The sequence below is a fragment of the Pteropus medius genome, unplaced genomic scaffold, assembly GCF_902729225.1.
Source record: "Pteropus medius unplaced genomic scaffold, Ma_sr-lr_union100, whole genome shotgun sequence".
In the NCBI taxonomy this organism is placed as follows: Eukaryota; Metazoa; Chordata; class Mammalia; order Chiroptera; family Pteropodidae; genus Pteropus; species Pteropus medius.
Genome location: NW_024342467.1, coordinates 16,667,052 through 16,676,973, shown reverse-complemented (window position 1 = coordinate 16,676,973; position 9,922 = coordinate 16,667,052). Strand labels below are relative to the sequence as shown.

Genomic DNA, 9,922 nt, shown 5'->3' with positions numbered 1-9,922 from the left:
AGGTGACAGGGCGTCACTGTGAGGGCCGAGCCAGCCCTTTCCCTCTCTGGGCCTTGGTTTCCATATCTACAATGAGGGCGATTAAACTAGATGTTCTCTAAAGGAACTTGCAAAGCTTGCAAATTAATAAATTTGCAAATTATTGCTAGACTTTCGTTACAATGCAAACATCTGTAAAAGATCAATGTCACTTCTGGGCCAGACCATCAGGAGCAGGGGCCCAGGGGGACCTCCTCTGGCCTGGCCACATTTTCCTCTCAGTTTCCCGCATAAAGCCATGTGAAGGCAGAGGCCCGGCATCGAACTGCGCTCTCTGCCTTGATTAACCCATGCCATCCTCAGAGCAACTCAAGGAGGTAGGGACTATAATATTCTGAACTCTACTTTACAAAATGAACTGTGACCCAGAGAACGGAAGTAGCTCACCCAGGGTTATGCAGCCGGAACGCAGCAGACACAATTCTTACCAGGCAGTCCGGCTTCAGTCAATTTCTATTGAGCCCCTACTATGTGCATATATTAGAAAAAACCCTGCACAGAATCAATATTTGTGATTGCCTGTGATGGTATTTATGTTATGTTAAAAAAAAAAAAATCCATTTTCCCTTTTCCTGAGCAGCCAAGGGAAATAAATACAGGACCATTTGAATTTCCTTTGTTCAGATTCTATAAATCTGCCAAAGAAAGCAATAGCAAATTGTGCAAGGCAATGCGTTTCTTTGTACAAATACTTCCTGTTATCCCTGAATCAATGGTTCCAGTGCTCAATTTGAGAGCACTATCTTCCTTAAGAAAAGAAAAAGCTTTTGAGTGAAATTCTACTTTCCCTTCACAAAAAGCCTCCCAGTCAGACCAGCCAAAGTGCCAGGGGTTGGAGGAGAGCTGATGTCCTCGTCTCGTAGCAAACATCGGGATAACAAGGACCTGTAGACCTTTGGTGGCCTTTCCTGCAAAACAATACCCTGGCATGCGGTTAAGACCTAGACTGCGCGGGTTCAACTCCTGGCTCTGGGACTTGGGCCTGTAACCTAATCTCTCTGTGCTTCAATTTCTTCATCCCTAAAACACAGACAACAGTAAGGGTTTATGAGGATTATATAAATCCATACAGTATATGTAAAGGGATTGGAATCCTGCCTCACGGAGAGCAAGGCTACATATACATCAGCTGTCACCATCACGATTTCAGGTAAACTTACCAAGCCCACTATTTGGAAATGAAGAACTCAAGGGTTTTGGTGTGGGATTCCACATCCTCATTAAATATGCTTCCTTCTAAGAATAACATGATCACCTTCCCTGAACACAAAGCAACAATGACTTTCATCGACTTCTTCCTTCCACCACCCAATTGTCTTCATCGTTGGGTCCCTTCCCTTCTCCGTCACTGATGGTCTCAGCCCCCATGACTGCCTACCCCTCCTCGTCACACCCAGCCTGGGCTGTCCCCGAATGTGGGGGAGGCAGCCTCCCTGAGAAGGGGGTCTGGAGTTTGCCTCTGCTTCTCTGCTCATCCCTTCTCCTCCCCCTAGATCAGCCTGGGTTTCCTCTTCCTGTCTTCCCCAAGGAGAGCTGACCCAGGGCTGGGACCAGATCGTACCAGCTGACCACAGGGGACGAGGTTGCTGAGAAGACAAGCTGGTGTGGCTCGCTGGTCTGTCCACAGAGCGCCGTCTCCAGCAGCCCTTGAGGGGCTGGCCTCTCTTCTCTGACGCCTGCCAGGACGCTGCAGAAGCCTGACTGGGGTTTGATTTCTGCGCTTTGTCCTGATCGGACCTGGAAGCAGATCTCCCAGCGATCCCTCTCCCACTGCCCCTTGGGGGCCTTGTATGTGGTAGTGAGCCAGGTACTCCAGGCTGCAGGCCCTGAATTAACCCAGAGGCCTCACTCTCCCTGCGGCTTCGGCCTCCAAGTCTCTAACTGAAACCAGAGACCTTGGAGCTGTGCAGTGAGGTGGGATGAGGCCCAGGCCTGGGTCAGGGGGTCTGCATTCTCCTCCCTGGTGGCCTTGCTTACAGGCCCAGCCTAAGCCACCCAGCCTGGGTCTCCCAGAACAAGCCACAACCAACCTCCCCTGCTAAAAGCCAAGTCTTACATTCCTAAATATAATCTTTCTTACTGTTGAAAAGTAATATAGACCCTTATAAAATTCTGATACTCCCTTAACCCCAGGTTTGCTGTGTCTAACAGTGTGCTTCTCTCATGATAGAGATATTATACGCATGAGCGTCAGCGATGCCCAGTAAAGGAGGTGGGCACCCCCACCCCCACCCCACCCCCAGCCAGGAGCATTGGCTGTTTACATGTGGGCTAGGAGATTCTCAGAAAACCTCAAACCAAGCCCGCCCATGGGGTTCAGACACACAGGCCTATGAGACAAACAGGTGTAGGGCCACATGGGTACTATTACATGTCAATTGCCTAGGCTATGGTGCCCAGTTGTTTGGTCAAACACTCATCCAGATGTTGCTGTGAAGGTATTTTTTTAGATAAGATTAACACTGAAGTCAGTAGATTTTGAGTGAAACAGATTACCCTCTGCAGTGTGGGTGGGCCTCATCCAATCAGTTGAAGGCCTTGAAAACAAAGACTGAGGTTTTCCCAAAGCAGAATGAATTTGGCCTCAAGACTGCCACACGGAGTCTCTGTCTGAATTTCCAGCTTGCCTGGTCTGCCTTGTAGGTCTCAGATTGAAGACTACAACATCAGTCTACGGCCATGCTACCCTGAACAAGCCCGATCCCGCCTGATCTCGGAAGCTAAGCAGGGTCAGGCCTGGTAAGTGCTTGGATGGGAGACTACCTAGGAAGACCAGGTGCTATAGGTGTAAAAAAAAAATAAAAATAAATTAAAAATAAGGGATCGTAAGCTGACAAGGTCCTTGCAATCTGTGAGGTCAACCAAGAGTTGCCTCACCTAAAAAATAAAAAATAGTAAAGAAATAAATAAGAACAAATCTTAAAAAAAAAAAGAAAAAGAAAAAGACTACAGCATCAACTCTTACCTGAACTTCCAACCTGCCTTTTTTCGTATGGATTTTGAACTTGACAGCCCCCGCTACGGCGTGAGCCAATTCCTTAAAATAAATCTCACGCTATAGATACATATCCTACTGATCTCGTTTCTCTGGAGAACCCTAACAGAGGCGAAACGGAAATGGCAGGACTGCTCTGAGCCCCTCGGGGGAGTCACAGCAAGCCAGGGGCTGGAGGAAAGGACTGGCCTGTACGTACACCGCCGGTGGCTGTATCACCTTCTGGAGGCCTGTGGCCATGCTTCTCCATCGCGGGAACTGTCCCATTAAATTGACCAGTAGTGCCTTGCTGTGGGGCTTCTCGCACAGGAAAACCAGGAGAGAGGAGACCCTCCCTGCACCTCCCATTTCCCAGCCGATCGCAGGGACTTCTGTGGCCAGCACCATCGGCAGGGTGCTGGCACCAGCATGGTCTCCGCTCCCCAGGCAAGGGCGAGTGGGGCCTAGAAGAGGAGAGGTCAGAGGGGGTAGATGCTGGAGCAGCCAGCACCGAGCAGCGGGGTCTTGGCTGGGGTCTTGGCTGGGGAGGTGGAGGAGGGCCTGGCCACAGAGCTTCCCCGCAGCAGAGGTGGTTGCACCCTGCTCCATGGTCCAGGACTGGGAGAATCCACGTGTGGGTCCGCGCAAGCCCAAGGGAAGACGCAAGAGTGAGATCAGGGGCCAGCGGAAGCCGGGCCTCTGCCCGGCGGTGACCATGAGAACATGAGTCACTGCGTCACATAACCGCCTGGGAGGTCACAGAGCCTCCCCTGGGATGCGGGATAGCGTGCTTCCACCAACTCGAATGAACTCTCAGAGGAGAGCTGTCCTCACAGGGGAAGAGATACGGATGGGGAGGTCGCGGAGGAAGCTGCCCTCAAGGACCTGGGACACAATTCTCCTCCTCTCCAGAGGTCAGGGCTCGCTGACCGGAAGGGCCCACGACCCCGCTTCAGGCCTTCCTCTGAGCCTTCAAGGGTTCAATGGCTCCTTGCTTCTGGCTTTTTTAAGGCCTTCAACACTGTTGATGATTTTTGTATATCTTGGGCAAGTGGGAGGGGGTGAATCAGGGATGTAGGGTTTCAGTTCTCATAACCTCCATGTCCCTTAATTTGTACTTTTTAGGGCTTCATCTTGCTCCAGGAACAGCTGAGGCCATCAAAGAAAGGATATCCAAGTGGAAGGAAATAGATGCCACCCCATGTCACTGACGGGCTGGCTCAGGCTGAGGGAGCAAAGCAGAGCTGCCACCGACCGAGGAGGGTTGGCGGAGCGTCCGCCCCAGAGGCCGTCAGCCCCGGGCAGGGAGGCCAGACCCCTGGGAATCTGAACTTCTCCAGCCTCTTCTAGGACCTAGGTGTTATGTGACGTCACCCAGTCACGGAGACGACCCTTATTCCCACTTGACAGGTGAGAAGGACCAGACGATGACGATTTTTACGAGGGCTGACACTGGTGAGTCACACAGCAGGACTAGAATCCTCCATCCTGGTCCAGGCTCAGAGACAAGAGAGCAGAGCAGAGGACAAATTTTCCAGGCCTCTGGCTTCACATCACACTCCTGCACCCAGTCCTGCCAGCCATGGGGAGAGAATGATGTAGATGTGGCTTCCTCTGGCTCTCTCCTTTGTCCTCCCATGTCTCAAGGGAACTCCATTAGAAAAGGCCACCTCCCTGCCTTGCCAATCTGGCACCAGTGGCCTTGGCCTTGGGCCTACATTCGCTCACATTCCCAGGTTCAGTCAGAGGCTCCCCAAGCTGCCCAGCCACGAGCCCTGACTTTACCCAGCAAAGGGCTGAAATCAGGCCCTGCCAGCCTCACAGATCACGCACCTTTTATTAACCTATATCTCAGGCTCCTATCTTCTGGGAGTCCCAAAAGTCACCCCACAGCAGAGGCAGCCTGGTCCAGAAGAGGAGAAAGGGACAGATGTCCTTGGCTCATCTCACTCTGCAGGCAGAAGGGGATGAGGAGAAGGCCAGGTGGCCTTCCTGAACTCACGCCAGGCCTCACTGGGCCTTAGTTTTTTACCTGTAAAGCGGGAGTGTGAATTGAGTGACTGTTAGGTCCCTTCCTGCTCTAATGTCCTCTGGGGAGCAGCATTAAGACCAGAATGCAGGCCACTACCACCTCTCATCGACTGGGCCTCCTGACGGGTCTCCTGCCTCTGCGTAGGTCCCAGCCAAGCCATTCTCCACCCTATTCTTTCTACAATGCCAAAGTGACCATGCTGTCCCCATGACTGATTCCTCCCATGGCTGCCTTACTCGGCCCACAAGCCTCCTGGCCAGGGCTCTGCTTATACCCTAGCGCTCCCTGTCCATCCGTGATCAGCTCCACGCCCACAAACTCCCTGCAGGTTCCCAAGCCTGTCTCGTCTGGCTCACCTCTGGGAGGCCTTCCTTCCACCTTGAATGCCCCTCCACTGACCTCCACACCTTCGCCTTCGCTTAGCCCGGCCAAGCTCTGCTCATCCTCCCCGGCCTCGACGGGGTGGTATTGCGACCCCATACTCACTCGCCCTCATAGCCCTGCGTGCTCACTCGTCTGTCTCCCCCACCACCCTGGGATGGCTGCTGTGTTTTCTCTCCTGCACCCTGCACTTAATTGGTGCTCAATAAATGCATGTTTAATTCATACTAAGGACCGTCTTTTCTCTTGCAGCTCAGTGCTCAGTAGGAGTTCAGGAAACATCCAGAATCTGCCCTGCGTGCCAGGGACTTCTCTGTCCCTGAGCACCCCAAACCTCTGACACCTGTAGTCATCCATTCATTCGCTCACTCAACAGACATTTGTTAAGAACCTACTCTGCTCTAAGCACCCGTGGTCATGCTTTGCGCAGGGTCTTGCACATGGCGGCTCTTCCATGTTTGTTGACTTTGAACTAGAAGAAAATAAATGACAATAATGGCATTTCCTCACATTTCTAGGAAGTGGTCGTCTACACCTGCTCTCACTCAATCCTAACCATGTTCCTCCATGGTGGGTGTTATTTCGTTTTACGGTTAAGGGAACTAGGGAAAAGATGGAGGGAGGAGGAGAGGCATCGCGTGGGCCCGGGCAGACACTGGAGCAGGGGTGGAGGCTCATGGTTGGGACACCTTCCCGGGGGAGGGACAGAGGCCTGGTTTCTGCCAGCCTAGCCCATGGCGCCTGCTCCTGGAGGGACACAGAGACAGCTGTGAAACCACAGACATGACAACCTGGAGCCAGGCCCAAGTGCCACTCAGCCTTTGGAGTCTGTTCCCCAAAATACAAGCCCTGCAGCTGTTCTCCAGGCACAAAGTTCCAGGCTCCTTCATGAGCAGGTAAAAACTCTGCCAGAGCTGACTTAATCCCTATTAATCAAACATGATGACTTGTTTTTCTTTAGAGACGAGTAACAACAGAACTCATCATAACTCATATTTGGACCTGGATTTTGGAGGAGAGGGGGAGAGGGAGAGAGAAGGGGGAGGAGAAAAAGAGAGGGATCAAAGTAAAATCCCACAGGACCCGCAAGACAAAACAAAAATAAAAAAGGAGCAAAATCAATGACTGTTCTTCCAATGATGCTATCAAACTGTTCCAAAATGGCATTGCAAAAGCGCACTCTGCGCCTTCGGCCCCGCCCCGCTGAACGCGCCCAATCCCGGCTGATCTCGGAAGCTAAGCAGGGTCGAGCCTGGTTAGTACTTGGATGGGAGACGGCCTGGGAAAACCGGGTGCTGCAGGCTTTAAAAAAGAAAAAAAAGAAAAAAAAAAGCAATCGCGTAATCTGCTCTCTGAGACTAAATTGGTGTGACCACAGCTAAAATAAGGAGATAGCCCCATACACCTAGGGAACAAGCTGTCACCTGGCCATAAGCTGGAGCGAGAGGGTAAGAGACCCCAAGCAACCTCATTTGCTACAGGGCCAAGTCTGAGCAGTCTCAGCCACAGATGAGAGACGGGGTCAGCGTGGTGGCCTTACAAGGCAGGACGGACCCCACTCTGCACTGAGATATCATCTTATCTCTTGCCTGGGCTGCTGTACTAGCCACTTTGCTCTCTCCTGAACTCCAGACTTGACATCTTCAACCCCAAACCACTCTGCTGCTCGAGCGAGCCTTCTGGAACATAGACCCAGCCCTGTCCCTCCCTTGCTCAGGGACACATGCAACTCAAGTATCTCTGAGAAACTCGGTCCTCCAAAGTCACCTCCTTTCATGGCTACTTACAATGACCTGACTGCCCCAGCCAGCAGATGTACAGAAAGTCTGGGCTCTCCTCAATAGTTCTGGTTCCCAGACATGGGGATGGAGCGCCTTCCATTTTCCTGGTCATCTTTTACTCTGAAGTCTACTCCTGTTCAATTCCCGCCCCCTTCTATGTTGGTCAGAATTCCTGGGGCAGTAAGCAACAGAAACGCATTTCAAACTAGCTCAGGGATCGGGGGAGATTTACTGGAGAGCCCCCTTTCTGGGGCAGAGGCGAAACAGATTTCACCTGAGCCTGGAAGACCACCTGGACCTTCTCTTCCCGTCTCTTCCCGATTTCCCTCTGGACTGTGGCAGCTCATTCCCTCAGCTCAGCTTCCCCGCCACTGCAGCCTGCTGCCAATCAAATCATACGTTTGGAGTAAAGCATGCACTCTCAAGGGGACAATAGTGTCCCCAAGGAGGCAAAAAGTGGGTCTTGCGGGGCATAACAATATTGGATAGTACCAATGTTTGTGGCCCTCCAGAAAACCACTGCACATACAGTAAGTACATCCACAGTATTGAAATTTCATAGCGGGAGAAGAAAATAGGAAAAGCTCTAAAAAGGCTCCTTAAGGAGGGAGGAGGTGATAATGAAAACACACTGAGAAACGCTGGAGTAGAGGATGGAGCATTTCCCAGAGGGACGGGACCGTCCTGGACAAAACCGAGACGTGTTCGGTAACCCCTCCTGCCTCCTGCAGCTGCCGACCCTTCCCCAAACCTCTGTCCACATATGGCACACCTAGTCTTCATTCCTTGACACCATAAATAAACAGGGGACTTGTTATGAAGGTGGGGAGAGTTGAGACTATCACAGGCCCCTTGCTAATGCTCACTGACCAGCCAAACCTCAGGGAAGCTCGTCTGGCCAGCCCCTCCTCGGACCTGGCATCTGGGTGCCCTGTAGTCTTTTTTTTCCCCGAGTCCCAGGGACATCCCCCAGCCCACACCCAAGCCCTCCCACCCTTTCTCCATCTTGAATGCCAAACTAAATCTACAAGTTTTCCCGTCTTTACAAAGCAAACCACCCACCTCCCTCCTAGAACACCCTGAGTTCATCTTTCATCATCGCAATGGCCACGAGGCATTTTCAAAAATAAGTAGGCTCCCATCAGTCCCTCATCTGCTCTCAGGAACAGAAAGCTTCTAAATGATCGTTTTTATTAGCTTGCCAGATTGCAGTTGTTGGCAGGGTTTCTTCTACCACCAGCAGTCCCTCAAAGGTACCCCAGGGGTTCAAGGGTTTTGTATACTTTTATTGTTGGTGGGGGTGGTTTTTAACCCATTCCATTTAGAGGGATCAAGTCTGGACTTCCCTGACCTTCCAGGCTCCCTTAGGTCAAGTTCTCCGGGGGAATAGGAGGCATCGCCTGCTGCGATTTGTAAAGGAAGTGTTCCCAGGAGAGACTGGTAAGAGAGGCAAAGCAGGACAGAGAGGGGAACGGGGTCCCTAGCAGTGAGATGCAGGCAAAGCGCTGGCCTCTTGGCCCCCGCAGGGTCCCTGGGGTGTTGATGACACCCAGAGTTTTTCTTCCTCCAGTCGGTGGCTAAGCTCACCTTTGAGAGTTGGGGCTGGGGTACCTGGGGAGCCTAGTTGTCCAAGGACAGTCTTCTTAAGGGTGTGCCAGGTGCTTGGAGCAAGGAAACTGATTTGGAAGCACAAGGAAAGCCCCGCCCGGTCATCTACGTGTCTGCACCTTAGACCCTCCTGGAAGCCTAGCAAATCTACCTTCCTCCTAGCCCGTCCCCCACACCCTGGCTCAACCCCGTCCGCTCCCTAGCCAGGCCGCCGGCCGAGCCAGCCTTCTCTTGCCCAACTCCTGCTTCTGCCCACCCTGACTCCTCCGCATGGAGTAAAGGGCTCCCCTTCTCCCTCTGTTTAAATCCTGTGGTGCTTCCTCGCCCCCAAGTCCCCTCCCTCCCTGCCCTGAGCTGCCCCAGCGCCTTGTACTTCCTCTCACCTCCCAGTGCAGTTACTTATGCCCAGATCTCCACATCCCTTCACGTAGGTTGACCATGAGGTCAGAGCCTCTGCTCTCTGCTTAACATCGAGAGGCTGACCACGGAGATGCTCCAAGACCATCTGCTGAAGAGAAGGAGGGACCTCGTTCCGACCCATTAACTCTCTCTGAATCTCCCCATCGTCAGAGTCCTGCCGAGTGGTCACCTCCTGCCAGGAGCCCTATCTGACCAAGACCATCTGAGCAGCTGTGGACTGTTCTCTAACCAGCCGTATTCTGTTCCAGCATTGGGTAGGGGGTCCACTCTGTCACTTTCAAATGAATGGGAAGATCCGGTCAACTCTTCCTCAGCTTTTCCCATAGATTCCCCTGCACCGCCTGGGCGAGGCTCTGTGCAATAGAGGGAGAGGGAAAGAAAGAAAAAGAGGAGGCGGAGCCCCGGGCTCTGCCCAAGCTGACCTGAGACCAGCCTCCTCCAAGGGCTCCGCAGAGAACAGTCCGCACCAGAGAAAAGCCATGGGCTCAGGCCTGGGAGATTCAGGGGAGGGTGATGTGGGAGCAATCAGGAGATGCTGCCTGGAGGAAAGGGTGGAGGAGAGGAGGATCTGAGGGACAGAAAAATGTCCCTGGTAGGGTGACCAGAGTGAACGCAGTGTCTGAGTTTCTCAAACTCTGGGCTGAGTTCTCCAGGGCCTGTGCCCGGCTTGTCTGCACCCCCCAGGAA

The 9,922-nt window shown here is 52.6% G+C and overlaps 2 pseudogenes; both read left to right on the top strand.

Annotated features, from left to right (window-relative positions):
* The first annotated feature begins 2,708 nt into the window (after window positions 1–2,708).
* LOC120602540 (uncharacterized) lies at window positions 2,709–2,827 on the top strand (annotated as a pseudogene).
* Window positions 2,828–6,611: 3,784 nt separating this feature from the next.
* Window positions 6,612–6,730, top strand: LOC120602626 (uncharacterized; annotated as a pseudogene).
* The last annotated feature ends 3,192 nt before the right edge of the window (window positions 6,731–9,922 follow it).